The following is a 24,490-nucleotide window of genomic DNA, read 5'->3' as shown; positions in this document are numbered from 1 at the left end:
CAGCCCCTGCTCCCTCTGTTAGGAGTCCCACTTATGTAGGGAGCCATTGGTCTGTCAGGCTACTTTGTTGTTGAGCCTCAGTGGAAAGACTTGTTTTCACCCTGGCCTTCACCTGGAGTCAATGATAAGCAGGATGTTTTGCCAAGTCCACCTCCTTTTGTTTGAGACAGCACGTGGGCTGTCTTGTCAAGTTCACACCTTTTGTTTGTGTGAGGATCACACAGTCAGATGGTCAAGGTAGACAAGCTTGACTTCTCTGTAAACCCATTCATTGTACTGAGGTGCTTTTGCTCTGACTAGAATAGGGATTATTGGAATAACCCAGGGTGACTAGTTTTCTGGAAGCCCTCTTGGACAGATCCCATGTGTAGTGTGTTGGTTTATTAATTTTCTTTCAATCCTCACTCCTGACTCAAGAACTGTTGGACTCTGCCGGCAGGCTCACATACAACTACATAACTGTTACATATGTGCAGAGGGCCAAGATCAGTTCCATGCATCCTCCCTGGTTGGTGATTCAGTCTCTGTGAGCCCCCTATGGGCTCAGGTTAGTTGATTCTGTATGTTTTCTTGTGGTGTGCTTGACCCCTCTGTATCCTACAATCCTTCCTCCCCTTCTTTCCACAGATTTCCCAAAAGTTTGGCTGTGGGTCTCTGCATCTGTTTTCATCAGTTGCTTGGTGAAGCCTCTCTAATGACTATTATGCAAGGATCCTGTCTGCAAGCATAACAGAGTATTATTAATAGTGTAAGGAGTGGGCTTCCTCTCATGGCATGGTCTCAAGCTGGGCCAATCATTGGTTGGCCACTCCATCAGTTTCTGCTGTATCTTTACCCTCTGCACATCTTGTAGACAGGACAAAATGAAGGTCAAAGGTTTTGTGGCTGGGTTGGAGGCTTAACCCCTCCATTGGAAGTCCAGCTGGATACAGGAGATGGCCAGTTCAGGCTCTATAGCCCTATTACAAGGAGTCTTAGTTAGGATCACTGTTGGGATCAGTAAGCAGGCACTTCTACGGAAAGCTCCAAGGGACCTGACAAACAGGTTATCAGGCATTTGTGAAGACACTCTGACCACCTGGAATTACCTGCGCATGTCCTGGGTCACCCTATAAGAGAACTGGATCCCTCCCCCTCGCCCCCTCTCTTACTCTCTTACTCTTACTCTCTCTCTCTCTCTCTCTCTCTTTCTCTTCTGCCTCTTCTCTCTGCGACCCCTTACCCCTTCCCTTAATAAACCTCCCACGTGGAACTGATCTCGTGGTGTGATTTGTGAACCCGTGTGTAACCTCCACAGGCACACGTTTCCCAACATTTCTACGTTTCCCAACATTGGTGCATTGGTCCTAACATTGGCGCATTGGCCGGGAATCAAACCCGGGCCTCCCGCATGGCAGGAGAAAATTCTACCACTGAACCACCAATGCAGCCAGTGTTGGATGCCTCCGCAGCAAACTGGTAGCAAGAAAGTGGAGATCTTGGGCGGATTTGGAGAAAAATAGGTCTCCAGAAGCCCCGGCAGGGTGCCGGCATTACCCGCTCCGTGTGTCTACTGGAGGGGACCTATCCCGGCCAAAACGCACCAATGTTAGGACCAACGCACCAATGTTGGGAAATGTAGGAATGTTGGGAAATGTGCGCCTGTGGAGGTTACACACGGGTTCACAAATCACACCACGAGATCGGTTCCACGTGGGAGGTTTATTAGGGGAAAGGGGGTTGCAGAGAGAGAGGAGGAGAGAAAGAGAGAGGAGGAGGGAAAGAGAAAGGGAGTAAAAGAGAGGGGGGGAGGGCTCCAGTTCTCTTATAGGGTGACCCAGGGCATGCACAGGTAATTCCAGGTGGTCAGAGTGTCTTCACAAATGCCTGATAGCCTGTTTGTCAGGTCCCTTGGGGCTGTCCGTAGAAGTGCCTGCTTACTGATCCCAACAATCACCCTCATAGATTCTTAGGAGTTTCCATTGCCCTAGGTTTCTAGCATGTCCCAAAGCTGTCCTATTCTAGTCTTTTCTCCATCCTCCCCCAACCTGATCCCTCCTGTTCCATATCCACCCTCATCACTGTCTAGCCCCTCCCTCTCTCCACCCACAATGTCTATTCTATTTTCCCTTCTCAGTGAGATTCATTTGAGCCCTTCTTGTTACTTAGTATCTTTGGGTCTGTGGAATGTAGGTAGCATAGTTATCCTTTGCTTTACAGCTAGTATCAATTTATAAGTGAGTACATACTGTGTTTATCTTTCTGGTCTGGGTTACCTCACTTAGGATGATCCTTTCTAGTTTCATCCATTTACCTGCAAATTTCATGATGTCATTGTTTTTAATAGCTGAGTAATACTCCATTGTGTAAATGTACCATATTTTCTTTATCTGTTCTTCAGTTAAGGGACATGTAGGTTGTTTCCAGTTTCTAGTTATATAATGAATAGAATTGCTATAAAAGTAGTTGAGCAAGTGTCCTTGTTGTATGGGGGAGCATCTTTTGGGTATATGCCCAGGAGTGGCATAGCTAGATCTTGAGGTAGATCTATTATTGATTTTTCTGAGAAACCACCAAATTGATTTTTTGTTTTAATTTTTTATATTAATTACAGTTTATTCACTTTGTATCCCAGCTGTAGCCCCATTCCACATTCCCTCCCAATCCCACTCTCCCTCCCTCATCTCCTCCAATGCCCCTCTCCAAGTAAACTGATAAGGGAGGTCGTCTTCCCCTTCTATCTGACCCTAGCCTATCAGGTCTCATCAGGACTGACTGCTTTGTTTTCCTCTGTGGCCTGGTAAGGCTGCTCCCAACTCAGGGGAGGTGATTAAAGAGCCAGCCACTGAGTTCATGTCAGAGACAGTCCCTGTTCTTCTTACTAGGGAACCCACTTGGATACTGAGATGCCATGGGTTACATCTGAGCAGGGGTTCTAGGTTATATCCTTGAATAGTCCTTGGTTAGAATATCAGTCTCAGAAAAGACCCCTGTGCCCAGATTTCTTGGTTCTGTTGCTCTCTTTGTGTGGCAAATTGATTTTCAAAGTGTCTATATAAGTTTGCATTCCCACTAGCAATGAAGGAGTGTTTCCCTTACTCTACACCCTCACCAGCATGAGCTGTCTTTTGAGATTTTTACCTTAGCCATTCTAACTGGTATAAGATAGAATCTCAGAGTTGTTTTGATTTGCATTTACCTGATGACAAAGAATGTTGAATATGTCTTTAAGTGCTTCTCTGCCATTAGATATTCCTCTATTGAACATTCTTTGTTTAGCTCTGTACTCTATTTTTAACTGGGTTATTTGGCTTGTTGATGTCTAATTGCTTGAGTTCTTTACATATATATATTAGCCCTCTGTCAGATGTGGAGTCAATGAAGATCTTTTCACATTCTGTACGCTGCCATTTTGTCCTTTTTATAGTGTCCTTTGCCTTACCAAAGCTTTTCAGTTTCATGAGGTCCCATTTATTAATTGTTGATCTTAGTGCTTCAACTATTAGTGTTTCTGTTCAGGAAGTTATCTCCTGTATCAATGCATCAAGGCTCATCCCCACTTTCGCTTCTATTCGGTTTACTGTATCTGGTTTTATGTTGAGGCCTTTGATCCACTTGGACTTGAGTTTTTTACAGGATGATAAATATCGATCTATTTGTATTCTTCTGCATGCAGACCTCCAATTAAACCAGCACCATTTGTTGAAGATGCTATCTTTTTTTTTTTTTTCCCATTGTATGGTTTTGGCTTCTTTGTCAAAAATCAAGTATCCATAGTTGTGTAGATTTACTTGATTGATCAGCCTTTCCACTTTTTATGCAGTTTTTATTATTGTTGCTCTGTAGTACAGTTGAAATCAGGAATGGTGATGCCTCTAGAAGCTCTTTTATAGTACATAATTGTTTTTGATATCCTGGATTTTTTTATTTTTCCATGTTAAGGGTTGCACTTTCAAGGTCTGTAAAGAATTGTGTTGGGATTTTGATAGGAATTGCACTGAATCTGTAGATTGCTTTTGGTATGATGGTCATTTTTCCTATGTTAATCCTACCAATCCATGAGCACGGGAGATCTTTCCATCTTCTGATATCTTCTTCAACTTATTTCTTCAATGACTTGAAGTTCCTGTCATACAAGTCTTTCACTTGCTTGGTCAGAATTACACCAAGATATTTTATATTATTTGTGACTATTGTAAAACATGTTGTTTCCCTAATTTCTTTCTCATTCCATTTATCATTTGTATATAGTTTGAGCTACTGATTTTTTTTTTTTTTTTTTTTAGTTAATTTTGTATCCAACCACTTTACTGAAGGTGTTTATCGGCTATCAGTTCCCTGATAGAATTTTGGGGGTCACTTCTGTATACTATCATATCATCTGTGAACAGTGATCTTTGACATTTTCCTTTCAATCTTGTGTCCCCCGATCTACTTTAGGTATTATATTGCTCTAGCTAGAACTTCAAGTATTACACTGAACAGATACGGAGAGAGTGGGCAGCCTGGTCTTGTCCCTGATTTTAGTGGAATTGCTTTAAGTTTCTCTCCCTTTAATTTGCTATTGACTATCGACTTGCTATATATTGCCTTCATTATGTTTAGGTATGTGCCTTGTATCCCTAATCTCTCTAAGACTTTTATCATGAAGGGGTGTTGGATTTTGTCAAGACTTTTTTGGCTTCTAATGAGATGATCATGTTTTTTCTTTCAGCTTGTTTATATGATGAATTACATTGATATATTTTGTATGTTGAACCAACCATCCCTGCATCCCTTGAATAAAGCCTTCTTGATGATGATAGATGATGTTTTTGGTGTGTTCTTGGATTTGGGTTACAAGTGTTTTTTGTTGTTGTTGTTGTTGTTTTTTTTTAGTATTTTTGCATCTGTTTCATGATGAAAATTAGTCTGTAATTCTCTTTCTTTGCTGAGTCTTTGTGTGGTTTAGGTGTTAAGGTGACTGTGGCCTCATAAAATGAATTTGGCAATGTTCCTTCTGTTTCTATTTTCTGGAATAATTTGAGGAGTATTGGTATTATCTTTTCTTTGAAAATCTGGTAGAATTCTGCACTAAACCCATCTGGCCCTGAGCTCCTTTTTTTTTTTTAAGAGACTTTTAATGACTGCTTCTATTTACTTAGGGTTTTTATAAGTCTGTTTGAATTGTTCATTTGATCTTTATTTAACCTTGGTAAGTGGTATTTACCAAAATTGTCCATTTCTTTTAGATTTTCTAATTTTGTGGAGTATAGGTTTTTGAAGTAAGATTGAATGATTCTTTGGATTTCCTTAGTATCTGTCATTATGTTTCCCCTTTCATCTCTGATTTTGTTAATTTGGATATTCTCTTTCTGTCTTTTAGTTAATTTGGCTAAGGGTTTGTCTATCTTGTTGATTTTCTCAAAGAACCAGTGTTTGGTTTAATTGATTCTTTGTATTGTTCTGTTTGTTTCTAGTTTATTGATTTCATCCGTGATTTTGATTATTTTCTTCGATCTATTCCTCTTGAGTGTGTTTTCTTCTTTTTGTTCTAGAGCATCTACTGCCATCTACTCCTCTTGAATATGTTTTTCTTCTTTTTGTTGCTAGTATGAAATCTCACTAATTTCTCTATGAAGGCATTAGTGTGACAAACTTTCCTTTTACCACTACTTTTTTGTATCCCATAAATTTGGGTATGTTGTGCATTCATTTTCATTGAATTCTAGAAAGTCTTTAAATTCTTTCTTTTTTTTTTTCTTTCTTTCTTTCTACAGTGGTCATTGAGTAGAGAGTTGTCCAGTTTTCATGAGTTTCTAGGCTTTCTGTTGTTTCTGTTCTTTAAGTTAGGGAAATTTTGAAATCCGGTTTAGTCCATGATGGTCCGATAAAATACAAGGTATTATTTCAGTTTTGTTTTGTTTTTGTTTCTTTTTATCTGTTGAGACTTACTTTGTGATCAAGAACATGGTCAGTTTTGGAGAAGATTCATGAGGTGCTGAGAAAAAGGTATATTCTTCTGTGTTTGGATGAAATGTTCTCTAGATAGATGTTGGGTCCATTTGAGTTATAACATCTGTTAGCTCCATTATTTCTCTGATTAGTTTCTGTCCATTGGTGAAAATGGGGTATTGAAGTCTTCCACTATTAATGGTTGGAGGTTGATGTGTGATTTAAACTTTAGTAATGTTTCTCCTACAAATATGAGTGCCCTTGAATTTGGGGCATAGATATTCAGAATTGAGACATCATCTTGGTGTATTTTTTTCTTTGATGAGTATGAAAATGTCCTTCTGATCTATTTTAATTGAAAGTCTATATTGTTAGATATTAGAATGGCTAAACTACCTTGCTTCTTGGGTCCATTTGCTTGGGTAATCTTTTTTAGAGCCCTTTACTCTGAGCAATATCTATCTTTGTTGCTGAGGTGCATTTCTTGTATGCAGCAGAATTATAGGTCCTGTTTTCCCATCCATTCTCTTAGCCTATGCCTTTTTATTGGGGAATTGAGTCTATTTGATGTTGAGAGATATTAATGATCAATGATTGTTAATTCCTGTTATTTTGAGTTTGGTGGTGGTAGCATGTATGTCTGTGTTTGCATGTGTTTGTGTCTCTGTGTGTATCCCTTCTTTTGGTTTTGCTGGTGTGAAATTATTTATTTCTTGAATGTTTTCTTGAGTGTAGTTAACCTCCTTGGGTTAGTTTTCCTTCTAGTATCTTCTATAGGGCTGGATTTGTGAATAGATATTGTTTAAATTTGGTTTTGTCATGGAATATCTTGCTTTCTCCATCAATACTGATTGAAAATTTTGCTGGGTATAGTAGTCTGTGATCTCTTAGAGTCTGCAACACATCTGCCCAGGTTCTTGTGGCTCTTACGAGTCTCTATTGAGAAGTTGGGTGTAATTGTAACAGGTCTGCCTTTATATGTGACTTGGGATTTTTCCATTGCAACTTTTAATATTTATTATGTGGCCAGAGGTGATTTTCTTTACCAGTCCAATCTATTCCATGTTCTGTAAGCTTCTTGTACATCTACAAGAATCTCTTTCTTTAGGTTGGGGAAATTTTCTTCAATGGTTTTGTTGATATTATTTTCTAGGCCCTGAAGCTGGGAATTTTCTTCTATTTCTATTATTCTTAGGTTTGGTCTTTTCATAGTGTCCTAGATCTCCTGGATGTTTTGTGTCAGGAACTTTTTAGATTTAACATTTTCTTTGACCAATGTAACAATTTCTTCTATCATATCCTTTACATCTAAGATTTTTTCTTCCATCTTTTCTATTCTTTTGGTGATGCTTGCATCTGTAGTTCCTGTTAGCTTACTTAGATTTTCTTCTTTAGGATTTCCTCAGTGTTGTTGGTTATAATACTTACTATTGATATATCTTTTAGTTAAGCAGCAGTTATTCCTAAACAGCTGTATAACCAAATTACCACACAGAGACAAGTCCACTTATAGGGGTGGTCCTCCTCCCCTTCCTTCTGATCCTAGTCTTTCAGGTCTCATTAAGAGTGGCTGCATTGTCTTCCTCTGTGGCCTGGTAAGGCTGCTCTCCACTCAGAGAGAGGTGATCAAAGAGCAGGCAAATCAGATCATGTCAGAGAGAGTCCCTGTTTCCATTACTATGGAACCTGCTTCGACAGTGAACTGTCATGGGCTACAGTGGTACAGGGGTTCTAGATTATCTCCATGCATGGACCTTGGTTGGTGCATGGTCCAATTAACCGAGAGCACAATGCTGGGCAATAGTTACTCCATCCTAAACCTCCAAGCCTGCATAGTTCCCTACCATTCAGATTCACCCATTATACTTGCTTTTGGTGATATCTTAGGTCCAGTTCATTTCTCCACAGTTAAGACCTCTCCTTCAGATTCTCCTCCTCTCCTCTCCTTCTGCTTCCTTCCTCTCCCTCCTACTCTGGACCAGGATGTCTCACCCTATCCTCTCAATTGCTCAACATTGTGGCTGGTTGTTTTAATTGACAATATAGAGAACAAACGGTGGTATGTTTACACAAACTTGAGACAGGTGATTCTTATTCTAAGCATCACAATACAATGTCCAGATTGAAACCAGATAGTGGGGGAGAAAAATCAGCATTTGAATGAACAAGGGTAAATTGTATACATTTCAAAAGAATAGTATACCAACACCTCAGCTTCTGTTTTCTTTATTTTCTATTTCTATTTTCTGGTCTTGTCTTGTTTGATTGTATTTTCTTGAATTTCTTAAAGGGATTCATGCCTTTTCTCTTTAAAGGCCTCTAACATCTTCATAAGATTGGATTTAAGGTCACTTTCTTGTGCTTCACTGTGTTGGATTATCCATTACTGTAATGGACTATCCATTACAGTAGTAGGACATCTGGGCTCTGGTGGTGTCAGGATTTTAGTGATTGTGTTCTTAGGCCTCTAGTTATCTATGTTTTAGAGTTATAGGTTTACATACTGATTTTTTAGTTTATCTTTGCTAGATTGGTGACTTTTGGATGTTTTCCCCAACCCCCTCGGTTTCTGTTTCTTCTCTGGTCTTTTGGCCTAAGTGGCTACGGTGACCAGTGAGTCTTCAGGTCCAGAAGGGTGTCTCCACTGGGGTTTTGTAGCCTGCATGACCTCTGGGGTTTTTGGTCCCAATGTAGCTTCTTGGGTCCCTAGAACTGGTGTGACTATTCTTTTTCCTTTCTGGAAAAGCAGAGGTCTTCTTGGGTCCCTGATGAAGGATGTGGCCTCTGGGAAAGCAGACAGAGTTACAGGCCAGAATATGGAGCTCAGAGGATGGGGTGCAGTTTACGGCTGTTGGTTGTGTTTTAAGGGAAGTTGGAGGGCACAGGGCAGACTGACATGGCCTCCAGGAAAGGAGGTGGAGTTTCCTTTTGCTTTATTAACTTTTCCTTACTGCCTCACTTCTTCTTGCTAGAATATATCTCACTATAGCATTCTTTGTTCTATAACATAGCAGTTTGAATATTCATAAACTACTTTAAAGTCTTCCCAGGTTTTCTTCAGGTTAATATATATTTCTTAAAAAATACATTGAAAATGTAACATAGTGGCCTCATTGATCAATTAGTGATTGTTTTTTTTTATTTAGTTGTACTTAAATTAACCAAAATCTCTTTTCAAATGTGGCCCCTAGAACTGAAAATTATATTTAAGATGAAGTTGCATCAATTCAATTATGCTTTCATAACCCGCAATCCGTATCTCTATTAAAGAGATTATAGCAGGATATGGTGGCTTACACCTGTAGTCCCAGAAGTATAAAAAGTTCTCAGCAAAGATGCCATTCTGATGTAGGCCAGGAAGAGAGAAGCTCTGACAGCAATGTCAGTGGAGAAGACAGTGAGATAAGAGAACTCCCTGATTTTACATATATATAAAAAAAAAGGCCTAACTATATGCTTGTTGGCCAGTCTTCCATCTAACTGAGTGTGATGTTCTTAGATGATAAGGCCTGAATAGCAATGTTACAGGGAGCTGGAGGTGTTCAGAAGCCCGGCATGGCATGCAGTTCTTCAAATTGTTTAGCTGGGCAATGGAGGTGCACACCTTTAATCCCAGCACTCAGGAGACAGAGGCAAGCAGATCTCTGAGTTCGAGGCCAGCATGGTCTACAGAGCAAGTTCTAGGACAGCCAGGGCTATACAGAGAAACCTTGTCCTGAAAAAAAATTATAACTTTTATTTATTGAATTTCAAGTTATTTCTGTGACTATTTAGTTCTCACTCCATATTTTTTATTTTTTTCCCATATAATATTATTTGGGCATCTCATGTCCTAATAAAGGGGCCAAATCCTGTTTCTCCTGGGACTTCCCTGGTTTGAAGATCAAATTCCTATGATCTGGAAGCTCCCCCAAAGTCTAGGCAAACATGGATGCCTATTTCCTCGAGTAACTCTTATTCCCAGCAAGAATTTTATTCAAGAAATTTAAATTATTTTGCTACTTCTTGTCAACTTTTTTGAGTCCAATTTTGCTGGTTTTACCTATAAACTTTCCCTTTGTAGCAAACATTTCTCTAAAAATGTTTATTGTGGTGTGTGTGTGTGTGTGTGTGTGTGTGTGTGTGTGTGTGTGTATGCAGGTCCCACAGCCTGCATGTGGAGGCCAAAGGGCACCTGGCATGAACTGGTTCTTTTCCTTCCACCATAGAGTACTGAACTCGGGTTGCCAGGCTGAGCCACAATAGATGCATGTGTTTGAATGCTTGGCCCATAGAGGGTTGTACTATTAGGAGGTGTGGCCTTGTTGGAAGAAGTATGTCACTCTGGAGGCAGACTTTTACGTCACACATGCTCAGGCTATGCCCATTTTTTGACACAGTCTCCCTCTTCTGCCTGTGGATCAGGATGTAGAACTCTAGGCTCCTCTAGTACCATGTCTGCCTGCACACTGCCATGCTTCCTGCCTTGATGATAATGTACTGAACCTCTGAAATTGTAAGCCAGCCTCAAGTAGACATTTGCCTTTGTAAGAGTTGCCTTGGTCATGGTGTCTCTTCACAGCGATAAAACCCTAACCAAGACACCTGCTGAGACCTCTAACTGGCTTTGTAAACATTCTAAGGACTGTAATCTGGTTAGTGAATGTAGATGACACCTGGCTACACCCATTTATTTGTAGATGATCAAACTGAGTCAAGAAGTTAGATAAATCTAGTTTTTGGCTGTTTGGTTGGTTTCAATTTTTTGAGACAGGCTCTTGCTCTATAGTTGCTACACATTACATTGTCCAGGCCCCCTGGAGGAATCTAGAAACACAGCATTCTGTTCCTGGCAAAAAGAGTCTGTCATTGGCCTTGCTCAATGCCAACCAACAGTTGCAAATCTGAGTAACTGGAACAAGAGCCACAGCTTAGATTCACCTTGAGTGCCAGAAGCCTTCCTTTGTCTTGATGATATTTTGTCATCATTCAATGTTGAATGTAGCAAACACTAAAAATGAGTCTCTGAATTTTTCTTATATCTACAAAGAAGTTAAGTTCAACTTGATTATAAGAGATGAGCTCATACTGACAAAGGCTTCTTAGATTCTAAAAGCTGAGGCCAGCCTCAATATACAGCTGTGCGAAATCACCAGATGTTCTTGATGTCCTATCAATAATTCAGTGTCAATAGTATCAGCCATTTCCTGTGTTCTTATACTTCCAAGACCCTAAGCTTATAGTATTGATGACACTGAGCTATATATTTCATTTGAAATTTTGGATGACCACCTCTCCTATGCCCAGCACTTTTTTCCAGGTGGGAAAATTCAGAAGGAAATATATAAAAAGGCCAATAACCTGGTGTTGTGTGACAGATTCAACATTCTTTTTCCAATACAACTTCCCCATTGTCAGACTCCTCCAGAGACAGAATAAGACAGCAAAATAGAATATCATCTCTTGAACCTTCTCCACTCATTCAACCTCAAAAACTCAACTCAAAGCTCAATGGGAGGGCATTTGCCCCCCTGTGCAAGAAAACAAAAGCAAAGAAGACAACAAAGAAGATGAATGAGAATAAGGCCCTGAGGGCATGAGAGTTGACCCTGCCTCCTACTCAGGAAGGTACTGTGTGGCCTAGCACACAGTGAGTGCACCCTGGTGGTGTAGATAAAGGAAACCAGTGACCAGCTTGGCTACCACCCAGCCCCAGAGCCAGGGATTGGACCACCCCAAAATCTACATCATCTGAGAAAGATTGCCATCAGTGAAGAGGCCAGTCCTGCTGATCCAGAGCTGCAGGATCTCCACAACACAGGGAAATAGCTGGATAACCAGGAGAAGAGCTGAGGAGGATCCAATACTGATGGTGTCACAGAAGCAAGAGATTGTAAACCAGGCCATTGACTTACTGCAATGAACTTTTAAAAGTGAAGTTGTGTGGACAGAGGTATATACTGCAGCACACACTATGACAGCTTCCCACAAGGAGATGTTTTCTATACTTTGTGGTATTTTGCTATTTGTTTATATGTTTGTTTGTTTTTTATTGGGGGGATGTTGCCAAAGGCAAAGGTAGATAAAAGGATTCAGGGAGATAGGTGGGGCTGGCATGCATGGTGTGAAGGTCACAGAGAATCAGTGGAAAGTTTGGGGGAAAAAACCTTCCAAATTAAAAAAAAGAGAGAGAAAAGGAGGAGGAAGTAGTAGGGAGAGGAGAATGAGAGAGGGGAGGTGAGATAAGGGGATCAGCACTAGCATTCCAGGAAGTACACTGAAGAGGTAGCTGGTGGGTCCACAGACCACTCAGTTTAATGTGAATAATTTTCTAGGTGGTGGTGGCAGCCTTTGATCCTAGAGACAGATGCAGGTGGATCTCAGTGAGTACGAGGTCAGCCTGATTTATATACTGAGTCCAGGACAGCCAAGGCTACACAGAGAAACCCTGTCTAGAAAACAAAACAAAACAAAACCAAAAAAGGTAAATAATGCCAAAGAAAATCTTAGTGATACATGCTAAAGTGTGCAACAGTGCAACAGAAGGTTTTATTCAGAACCATTTCAAAAGGTATAGGGACCCAGAGCAAGGTTCTACCCGTGGGAAGAGAGAGCTGTCTCAACACTGTCTACAGTGAGCAAATGAGAACCGACAGCCTGGGAGCAGTTTCATATTGGCGAATGGAAAATCACTAAGAAGAGGAGGCAGCAGTCAGGATGCCTCTGGCTCAACTGATCTAACAGGATTCTGGAGGAAGGGTACTCAGACATGAGCCCTGGGGGGATGGTGGAGAGTGGGAAGCTAATCAGATATGGAGGGTGTGCAGATATGAAGGACGGGGAGTTCTAACTGAACTGACTCCACAGAGTTCTTTGCCAAACTGGATTCTCAAGGAAGTTCTCAGAAAGACCTAGAAGGTGTTCAGAAGCCTGGCCAGTTTGGCCAAGCAAAAAGTCATTGTCTGAGTTCTCTGTGGGTTAAACTAGAAGAAGGGAGTAGAAAATCCATGTGTTAACATTTATATAAAAAAATGCCATGCACACAACAGATCTTATGAAAGAGTTTATTTGGGGGGAGGAAAGCAGAAGAGAGTTGGGGCCTAAGTGAAGACTGACAGCCTGGGAGCAGTTTAGTACTGGCGAACGGAAAATCACAGGAGGAGGAGGCAGCAGTCAGGATGCATCTGGCTCAACTGATCTTAACAGGATTCTGGAGGAAGGGTACTCAGACATGAGACACGGGGGTGGTGGGGTGACAGAGAAAGGAGAGAGCAAAGAGAAGAAAGAGAGGGAGTGGCAGACAGGTTAAACCTAAGTACCAGTTCCAGTTGATGTCACAGGATGCAGGTACTGACACAGGACCTTGTCAGGACCCTAAAGGTCCCTAAGGCCAGGACAGTTGAGCTGCCTGCACAACATAACCCCACAGGGCCTGGTCTGGGCTCGGGAGATCTGAGCCAGCCTAAGGGGCAGTGAAAACAGGACTGTGGAAGATGCAGGCCGAGGCCGAGCCTGGGCAGACAGCACAGGGCCTGTGCTAATGCGGCTGATTCTTAGCGCCGAGAAAAGCAGAGAGTGCCTGGTGAGGCTGAGCTGAAACACACAGCGGAACTGAGCAGGGAACAGAGGTGGAGGAGGGGAAGGAGACAGAGAAAGAAGGCAGCGAATGGCGGGTTTGGGGGAGGGAGAGCTAGAAAAGCACCTATCTCAGGGAGCTGGAGGTCCACAGCTTCTTCTGATCTGGAAAAGAAGATCAAAGCCTTGGTGGGGGCGGGGCAGAGTGGACAGTCTGTGGGTTGCGGGCAGGCCCTGCCTTCTACCTGTTTCCTGAAGCCAAGGGGCCCTCTCCTTGTGGGCTGCAATTGTTCCCCTGCAAAGCAGCTTGTTTCTGAGCCCAAGTCATCCACTGGCACTGCTGAGCGCAGCCCCTCAGCGCAGCCCCTCTTCCACAAGGACCCCACAAGGACCATCAGAGGACTCTGGGATGCCAGCCACTACAACTTGGGTGACACTCGAAGGCCCTTGGCTGCAGGATTCAGACCTCAGAAAGAATCCACAGCACTCAGTTCCCACCCAAGACACACCGGTGTGCTGTCCCTTCTCAACAGCAAACTAACTTCCCCTAGAACCTAGGATTTGAACAGGGAGACATGTCACTCTGGGCAAAAGTTTTTGTTTTGTTCTTAACCCATAAAAGAAGTGACATTTCTTTCTACTCCTTCAAACAGCTACCTAACAGATGCAATAAAGAGAACAATCATTTCATGCTGAAAAATCACAGTCATGTACTTATACAAACTAGCACTTGCTGGTTTATACAATCCACCCTCCCACCCCTCCCCTCTCTCCTTCTCCCCCCCCCCCAGGCATCTTGCCCCAGCATTCCTTTGCTCAGCCACCACCGAATGACAAATACAGGGGGATGGCTGGAAGCTCTCTGCGACGCCTTGGGAGTCCCCTGCAAAAGAAATGTCAACCTTCCCACTGGAGCCCACACCAACAGCTGGCCTTCCTCTCTTGGAGCCTGAAACCACCCAGAACATTCTCCTGTGTTGCTTCAGGGTGCAGGCCTGGGAGAGGGTGGAGATCAGGAATGGAGGTTTGTGGGTATCAGGCATCTAGAGGTGATGGTGGTCACGACAAACCCCTCAAACCCTCTATCAACAGCAGTCACCTAGGAACGTCATAAGCATCCAGATTCCGCCTCGGCAGGTCCAGGACAGAAGCCCCGCTTTTCTGCCACACTCCGATGCCACTGGGCTGCCAGCTTCTAACCTTGCTTGGAGAAGCAGAGGAGGCCCACAGAACAGAGGCTGATGAGGATTCGAAGACATCTGTCAGCATCTGAAAATTGCTCTGGTCAGCCTGGGCTTGGGTTCCAGATGGTGCTCTGAGCGGTTAATTTCATTCTCTGACCCCAGGGAGGAGGACCCCAGGGGATGGATTACATTATGGGTTTGGAAAGCCCGCTGTGTGGTCTGTGCTGCCCTCTGCTGGTCACGACTTACACTCACACAATAGACCCGCCCACTTGGTGAAGGGTGGAGTTTTCAGGTCACCACCTGGAGACGGCCTTGTCCACTCCAAGCAAGGAAAGGGGGCAAGATTCTCTCCTGTAATCAGAGTCCCTCACCGTGCAAACCAGCATGGAGGCCACAGTGTTCACTGAGGCCCCACCGGGTGTGAGCAAACAAAACAGCGTCCTCCCTGTAGAGAGCAAAAGAATGACGCTGCTCCGTCCTTTGCCACCTACCCTCTTTCAAAACCGTTGTCTTCTTGATACTGCCAAAACCTTCCCTTCCAGTTTAGCTGAGGTAGCTTCAGCAAGTGGGTAGGGTGGGCTCTTAGTTCAGAGTTTGTCAAGACAACACCATTCCTGTGGAGATCAAGCCTGGGGATGTCACAGAGAATGTCAAAGCCAAAATCCAAGACAGGCACCCCGGGGGACTGGCAGCCGGATGCCTGTCTGCAAGCAGCTTGGGACAGACGCACTCTCCTGGACCGCAGCATGCAGAGCTCTGCTTACCCAGTGGCGTCACCCAGCCTTCCCCTGCCTAGTAGCTTGCACAGAAACAAAACTGCTGAAAGCATTAGGGCTGCCTGTACTCTGTGTCATCAACGGCCACAAAGAGGGAGGCCACACAAATCCCTGCTACTAGATGGAAATCAAATAAAGCCTTGCACAGCCTTTCTTGGGATCCTAGCCCCATGAGACTTCAACAAAGTTCCCCTTCTACTGACTGGAGCAATGATTAAAAAGCTAACCTGAAGATCTTTTTTGCGTATCTGGAGACATGCACAAGGAAGACAGAGAGGTGTCCTATCACCTCCCCCTGTCACCCTGCACTGTCATATACTCATGTGAAGTTTCTCTGCAGTTACGAAAGCGGTGCTGGCTGTTGTGCCGCAACCACGGCTCTCCAAGGAATGGGGAGCAAGGCTTCGGTTCTCAGGTGCTCAGGGAGGCCAGGCCTGCACCTCGTGACCACACGACAACCCATCAGCCCCACGTGAGACTCCTCTGGGGGTCTTGACAATAGGTCCATGTCGTGCATGTTATTACGGGTTTACAGTTTCTGAATTCAGAAAATAAGAGTTGAAGCAAATTCCAGGACTGTTGGAATTTATTCTAGTGACACAGCCCAAGGTAGGCCCACGGCCTTTAATTTGTTTGTTTGTTTGTTTGTTTTACATTTTCATTTACTCGTGTTTGTGTGTGTGTGTGCCCTTTTTGTGGAGATCCAAGAACAACTGACTGGAGTTGGTTCTCACCTTCTACCGTGTGATCTTTTGGATTGAACTCGGGCTACCGCCTTGATGGCAGGTTCGTCTACCTACTGAGTCATCTCACTGGACCTATCAATCTCTTTTCACAATGAAAAAAAAAATCACTCTTAGTTTGACAGCACCTGTGAACCTGTTAACACTGAATCAACAGACATAAAAATGGCCACACGGGGCCAGGTGTGGTGGTCCATGTCTTTTTAATACAGGATCTCTCTGTGTAGCCCTGGCTGTCCTGGACTCAACCTTGTAGACCAGGCTGGCCTTGAACTCACAGAGATCTTCCTGCCCCTGCCTTCTTAGTGCTGGGATGAAAGATGTGCACAGCTTGGTGATACGTCTTTAATCCCAGTACTTGAGAGGCAGAAGCGGTGAATCTCTTTTAACTCAAGGCTAACTGGACTACAGAATGAGTTCCAGGGAAGCCAGGGCTACATAGTGATAACCCGTTTCAAAGAAAACAATTTTTTTTAAAGATTTATTTATTGTTTATACAGTATTCTACCTGCAAGCGAGCCAGCAGGCCAGAAGAGGGCACCAAATCTCAATATAGATAATTATGAGCTACCATATGGTAGGTGGGAATTGAACTCAGGACCTTTGGAAGACCAGCCACTGCTCTCAACCTCTGAATCATCACTTCAGCCCAAGGGGGAAAAAATTAAATGAATATACAGACTGAAAACATTTCAATAGTCAGAAAGGGATTTAAATAGTTGTTTAAATCTAACAGTTGTTTAAATTGTTGAATTTTCCAACAATTCCACACAAACTTGTCCATACTTTTATAGTAATTTTACAAATTTTATATTTCCTGACCTATAGCTATATGTACATTATCTGTACCATCTATTGAGTGGTTAAGAACCACTTTAAGCCAGGCATTATGGCACGTTGTAATTCTGACTAGTTGGAAGGTTAAAGCAGAAGGTTTTAAGTCTGGTTTGCACAGGCAACTTACTGAGGCCCTGTCTCAAAATGAAAACAGAAAAGGACAGTGCTGGGTATACAGTTCTGATAAAATGCTTGCCTGGTCTGAGCAAAGCCCAGCTTCAATCTCCAGAATTGAAAAGAAAATCATCAATGTACACTTAACAGCCTTAGTCTTCTTAATTTTCTTCTAACAGATAATATCCCACATGATCTATAATTCAATAGTCCCCAAATTTGATCACCAGTACCAATATTATGTTTCATTTTATAAGATTAATCTGTGTATTGGTTACTTTTCTGTTGCTGTAAAAAAATATATGTTAAAAAAAAATACCATGACCAAAAGCAAATCATGGAAGAAAATCATTTTGGGCTTACAGTTCCAGAGAATGAGAGTCCTTCATGACAGGGTAGCAAGGCAGCATGTGGCTGACATGAGCAGGAAACTGAGATCTCGTCTGCAGCTGCAAGCAGGAAGCAGACAGGATGAGCTGTAAGTGGGGCAGAGCAGTGATCTCTCAAAACCACTCTTAGCTTGACGGGAAACGTGAGCCTCCTAACATTGACCAATCAGACATCAAAATGTTCATATAGGCCCAAACATCCAACAGCCGGAGAGGGTGTGCTATCAAATAGATAGCCCAGTTGCCTAAGAAACTCACACCAACTTTCTGATAATTCTGCAGCAATTTTGCAGACCTGCAACTTGCTAATCTGCAGCTGTCTGTACCTCGTGCAATGTATCTGAGAAGTGATTAAGGGCAGTCATCACTCTCCAGTTAACCAACCTTAATCTCCCTTAGTTTATTTTACCCTACAAGAATAATAAAGTACAGGATCCTTATCCAATTTCCTCTGAATTTGATTATTGATATCAACATTAAAATTTTTATTAGACTCTACATCTAATATTAATTAGATTTACATCATTAATATTAATGTAGATATCTACACACTAATCTTAGCTAATCTTTCTATATTCTAGCAGCCATTATTTAGCAGACATGATTACAATATAAATCAAATGGAGTTACAGACTAATTTGCCAGCCCCTCCTACAGCTCCACCCTTGAACATGATCGACGTAGCAGTGTCCTGTGGATGCTGCACCCAATCATTTCACAATTAACAACCTGAAACAGGACATTTTTGTATCTCACAGGTTTCTGAGAAGTCTGATGTGGTTCTCCTGGGTTAAAAACATGTCAGGTCAGAGGTGGTGGCACAGGCCTTTATTCCAGTACTGAGGAAGCCCAGGCAGGAGGATCTCTGTAAGTTCAGAGCCAGCCTGGTCTACAAAGTGAGTACCAGGACAGCCAGGACTACACAGAGAAACCCTGTCTTGGAAAAGGAAACAACAAAACAAACAAACAAACAAGTGTGTCAAGCAGGAGTGTCACTCAGTGCTAGAGCACCTGTTTAGCAATGTGCAAAGCCTTGGATTCAAACTTAAGCACCAAAAGAGGAAAGAAGTTCAAATGCATCTGGCTTTCTTTCTGAAAGCTTGGGGAAGTCCTGGTCTGGTGTCCTTGCCTATGGCAGCTTCTAGAGGCCACCACCCGCATTCCTCGGCTGTGGACTCGCTCAGGGGGCCACCCCTCTTATCATAATTAGCAGATCTGCAGTTGTAATTCCAACTGCAAACAGAATTGCTATCATACAGCCTAAAGTATTCATTGGTGCCAAAGCCTGGGACAGAAGAATCTTGGGAGGGCCACTGCTCTGCTTTCCACACCCTCCTGCTCCTTCTAGGGTTGTATCTATTATCTCAGGATAAATGTAGTGAGCCACAGCCTTTTCTCCAAACAAACAAATAACAAATACTGCTTTCCAAGATAAGACAGACGCACCTACTCACCTTAGACTGCTTAAAATTTGTCCCTGCTGGGCGGTGGTAGCACATACCTTTAGTCTCAGCCCATGATAAGATGCACAGCATATCTCCATAAATTCAAGTTCCAGGACAGCCAGAGCTACATAAGAGATCCTGTCTCAATAAGCAAACAAACACAAAACAAAACAAAACAAAACAAAAATGTCCCAAAATGGTGCACTGCATTGTAGGCAAAGAATGATTAGCACTCAGGTGAGGTGCTTGTCTTGAGGCAGATCCCTCCATAGCTGCCTTCTGCATTGGTCGTTTCAAACCCACTGGCTGGCCCGTCCCACTTCTCAGAGGGTAGGTGAAAGGCAGGGGCCCCTGGTGGAATTTGCTTTGTGTACGCACACTGGAGTGCATCTTCTAACCACCAAGGCAAGTGGCTGGATTTTGATTCTCTGAGGTTGCAGGGGTGCTGAGCAGTGTGTAACAGTTGTCCATTATCTGCAGCCCAGCATTCCCAACGGTCCCTCCACTCCTTCACAGATGTCTTACAACTTTTTTGTTTTGTTTTGTGTTCAACATTTAATATGCTGGCATATGTAAAAAATAACTTTTCAGTAGGAAAGACTGAACTTTGGCCTGGCACATTGAAGGAAGCTCTCAGCATCAACAACTCTCTTCTAAATTATTTGTAAGTTCAAGACCAGATCATAATAAGTCGCCAAGGCTGGCTTAGAACTCATTTATTTTGTAGCCCAAGGCTGGCCTTGAACTCCCTATGACATTCATTAAAGGGATGCATAACTATCCTCAATTATGGCCTAGAACTTTCCGATCCCCATCAGAGTTCCCAGGAGTAGGTATGTCAGATATAAGCAATCAGGCTCTGCAGGCAAGCATAAGTGACATTTCACCCAAGGAATCTGTCACGCTGTTTCCATTAGCTGATTACTAATCTTTTCCTGGATTTCTTAGGGAACCCTGCCCATAGGCAGCTGCTTAATGTGAGTCCTTTATTGGGTTTATCAGCTTGAGCACTGTCTAGCTCACCTCTGAGCTATTTACAAGCAGTTTCAGCTCCATGAACCCAAACATTGACGCTGGTCTCATGTCTGAAGTCTCAAGGACCAAAAGTCAGAGGTCAACCTATTTGTTTCATTCTCTCTTCACATTCTTGCTTTATTAAAAATTTTATTTATTACAGTTTATTCACTTTGTATCCCTGATGCAGCTCCCTCCCTCATCTCCTCCCAGTCCCACCCTCCCTTCCTCTACTCCCATGCCCCTTCCCTAGTCCCCTGATAGGGGAGGTCTTCTTCCCCTTCTATCTGACCCTAGCTTATCAGGTCTCATCAGTACTGGCTGCACTGTCCTTCTCTGTGGCCTGGTAAGGCTGCACCCTGCAAGGGGAGGTGATCATAGTCCCAGCCACTGAATTCATGTCAGAGACAGTCCCTGTTCCCCTTTGTTCAGTCACTGGGCAGTCCATGCTGTGGACAGCAATTGGGGACACGCCAGAGCTTTCCTTTCAGCCTGTTTTCAGTGAAAAACTGAATAAATGAACATAGGACAATCCTACCCAAAGACAGAAGACAAACAACTCATGATATGAATGTCTAAGGAGCTCTTTCGGCCACACTCACCCTCAGAGACAACCTTATTTGGAACAGCCTCTGAGACCATTCCTTATAACTGCAGATTAGTTGGTACCAGATTTGGTGATGAAGGAAGTTGTACTATGGTTCACAGCCATCATCTTGGCACACAGGAGACTTGAGATAGGAGCCTCAGGCCAACCTGAGCTACGTAGTGAGTTTCCAGGCCGTGGCAAATCTCACTTAAATAAACAAAAAGATGACGACGAAGCAAAACTGCATGGTTATAGTTAGGAGAGGAGGCTCACCCACAGGTTTCTGTATTGTCCTACAGCATCAGAGCTAGCTGTCTAGTGAAGAGTTGTCTGCAAAGCACACTGCTGGAGCTGTCAGGCCTTCCTGTCATTCTAGTTTTCTGTAACGTTCCTGAGTTCTAAGGTGATATTAAATATGAGAAATCTATTGTGTTATGGTTTTGTTGCTATTGCTATTTTTGGTTTGTATTTCTCAGTTAAACTCATGTATTTAACAAATACACGCATGTTTGAGCACACGTGTTGAAGTTGGAGACTCCCCCTCCAACAGACTAAGCTCTTGCAAAGAGGCAGGACAAACGTTCCCAGCAAGTGAGGGATATAATGATGTCTGACGCATTGTCAGGCTTGGCCACCAGCATTTAGACATGGGGAGTTCTTGATTCTCCCAGACCAGAGTTCTGTCCCTGGCTGGGCAAGCCTAAAGGGGAGAAACAAGTCCTGAAAGTTGCCATCTTCACGTGTTCACTCTGGCACACATAGACTCACACTCATGCATGTGTGTGCACACATACATAACAACAATAGACAAGTTAAAAATCAACTATGAACCAGGAGTAAATTGGAAAATTAAGGAAACTAGAAAGTATCTAAGCAATACTTTGTTAAACTTTATATATATAAACTTTATTCAGCATGTGGGGCTGGAGAGGCAGCTCCGGGGGTAAGCACACTGCCTGCTCTTCTAGACAACCTGAGTTTGATTCCCAGCAACCCCATGGTGGCTCACAACTATCAGTAACTCCTGTCCCTGGGGATCGAAGAACATCAGGCATGCATGTGTACACAGACATACATTCAGGGAAAACATTCATATACATTAAATAAATAAAATCTTAAAAAGAAAAAACCAAAACTACCATTTACACACAACCCACACACAGAAATACCTTGCTGTGTCAACCCAAAATGACGTCACATCATGGCAAAGCCCACATCATTTTTCCTGGGTTACTAGGGCAAGCTCCAGTCAGGTCAGAACTGTTTCAGTTTCACTTGAACTGAACCCTGAATGACAATTTTTACAGCCAACACCCTGTTCTCCTCTGCTCTGGAAACACCCAACAAGCCAAAAAGTCCCCCTTGTTTTTGTTCCCCAGTGAGCAAGTTCCTTTTTACATTAACTAGCCTTCCAACAGTCAGCATGGTTATATTGCTGACTCATGGCGAGCCAAAATCAACTTGGAAGAACGCTCTAAGTGCTTCTAGAAGGAAATGGATGAGCAACTGTGTTGTTACTTGTGACTATGGAATAGTAATTAGGAAAACAGAAATGAGCCTCCAAACTACTAATGGGACAAAAGTCCCCTAGCAGTACCTGGTTATACTATGGAATGACAATCTGGAAAGGCTGAAAGTATTTGATTTGTAATTATGTGTACTTGTGTGGATATATGTACAAGCGTGAAGATGCCCAAGAGGTCCAGAAAAGCATGTTGGGTTCCCTGGAACTAGAGTTACAAGGTGGTCATGAGTCCCTCCCCATCCCCAATGTGGGTGCAGAACGGTCTTAACTACTGAGCCATGTCTCCAGCCTGGAACACTCTGGAGATTAAGAAATTAGAAGAGCAGGAAACAAAAGCTTCTGCAGTCTACACCTATAATTCCAATACCAGAAAGGCAGGATTCTCGTCTACATATGAGTTTGAGGCAGGCCTTGGCTGCATGGGAAAGGAAAGAAAAGAAAGGGGAAGGAAGGGAAAAGAGAAAGGGAAAGAGAAAAGCCTAAGGAGCAACCCACTAGTCAACCTTGTCAGTTGTGCTGGTGGAAGCCTCAGGCATGTGGGGTACAGCAAGGCAGAGGGTTCTCTTCCGTGGGAGTTAGACATGGCTTTGTCCATTCTGAGGCTGACATTGGGATGTTAGAAGTAGACCAAGCTTTGAGATAGCTGGTGTTTTAGAAGTCTGGATATTAGGTCAGATCAAAAAGTTGACTGAAAAACTAATTGCAGGCAGCCTAAAGAACTGGCTTTTGACCTGCAACATTCCCTCATCCACAATGTTGCCTAGTTGGCCAACATGAAAAAGTGTACAGCATCTTTAGGATAAATCCATGTAGCTTCTTCAGTCTAGCTTGCTGCTGACACTTGTATTTCATTTTTACTTCCCTTTATGTATGGATTAAAATCTACTGTATTTAGGATTTTCTCTCTCCAGGTGTCGGTGGGTTTCAATGGCATATGAGAACTCCTTAAAAAATGTTACAGTGTGAATTGGGTTTCATTGTGATGTCTACCTCAAGTTTGTCATCTTATGAACTAATTCCAGCTATAAACAGCTTAACTAAGATGTCCATATGACCAACAAATCCTGAGACATAGAGCCTCTGCCTTGTCTCTGTCTCTTTTGAATATGGTAAGTTGTGTACACTGCCACATTAACAATGCTGATTCTGAATGTTTCTAAGCAGTCTGTGTCTGTCCTCAGTCAGCTTCCCCAGACAACCCAGCTCCCCTCTCTGTGGTGTTCTGGGCACTGAAGATGCCTTTAGGCACACACCTGGCTACCTGCCACTGTCACTGTGAGCATCCTTGGGTCAGGGCTTCCATCCTGGGCTTGATATTTCTGTCCTAGTCTCACCTTAGAAAATGGGGTACAGTGTTCCTCTGAGCTGGGACTTCTCCAATCAGCGTGGTATTCCAGTTGTACCCCAATGTTGTTAATGATAAATATCTCTAAACGGGAAATATGACAATGTTTGTTCTTTTACAACTCTTGAAAAATCTTTTGTTTACTCTGAGTCTTTCCTCTTTATAGAGAGCATGATTGTTTTTGTAATATCAATAAAGTAAAAGTCAAGAACATTTGTACATGATTATTAAAGAATTGTAAATATGGGGGTGAGAATGGCTTTTTGTTTTGGCTTAGTTTGGTTTGGTTAGGATTGTGCAGCAAAGTTACACAGAGGGTTCACAAATCATGCCATAGGACTGGTTCCATGTGGGAGGTTTATTAAAGGAAGGAGGAGGGGGTCACATAGACTATCTCTGGGCAGGGTAGGAGGGAGGGTGGGAGAGAAGGTGAGGAAGAGGGAGAGGGAAAGGGAAAGGGAGAGGGAGGGGAAGGAAGAGGAAGACAGGGAGGGGAAGAAGAAAAGAGAGGGAGAGGGAGGAGAGGAGGTGGTGTGAGTTCTCTTATAAGGTGACCCAGAGCATGCACAGGTGGTTTCAGGTGGTCTGCGGGTGGTCCTTAGGTGGCCTCACAGATGCCTGATACCTGGTTGGTCAGGTCCCTTGGGGCTGGCCATAGAGATGACGGCTTATGGATCCCAACAGGTTTGGTTTGATTTGGGTTTTTTTGGTTTTTTTGTGGGGTTGTTTTGTTCTGTTGTTTTTGGGTTTTAGTTTTAGGTTTTTTGAAACAGGGTTTCTCTGTGCAGCCTTGGCTATCCTGGATTCATTGTGTAGACCAGGATGGCCTCAAACTCACAGAGATCTGCCTGCCTCTGGCTCCAAGAGTGCTGGAATTACAGGTGTGAGCCACCAGACCCAGCTGAGAACGTATTATTCTATAAATGACAAAAGAGAAATTCCCATTTAGAAAAAAAATAACAGTTTGGCCTGAGACCTCACATGATGAACTGAAATAAATTTCCTTTGAGTATATATTCGTATTTCTAAAGATCTGTCCTAAGGACACCCAGCCCAATG

At 43.0% G+C, this 24,490-nt stretch overlaps 1 non-coding gene across 1 annotated transcript; it reads right to left on the bottom strand.

The window, feature by feature from the left end:
- Positions 1-1,356: 1,356 nt before the first annotated feature.
- Trnag-gcc (transfer RNA glycine (anticodon GCC)) lies at positions 1,357-1,427 on the bottom strand. The gene has a single exon. It is a non-coding gene; the product is annotated as a tRNA-Gly (tRNA).
- Between the last annotated feature and the right edge of the window lie 23,063 nt (positions 1,428-24,490).

Source organism: Meriones unguiculatus, chromosome 3 (genome assembly GCF_030254825.1).
Source record: "Meriones unguiculatus strain TT.TT164.6M chromosome 3, Bangor_MerUng_6.1, whole genome shotgun sequence".
In the NCBI taxonomy this organism is placed as follows: domain Eukaryota; kingdom Metazoa; phylum Chordata; class Mammalia; order Rodentia; family Muridae; genus Meriones; species Meriones unguiculatus.
This window is presented reverse-complemented; position numbering and strand designations above follow the sequence as displayed.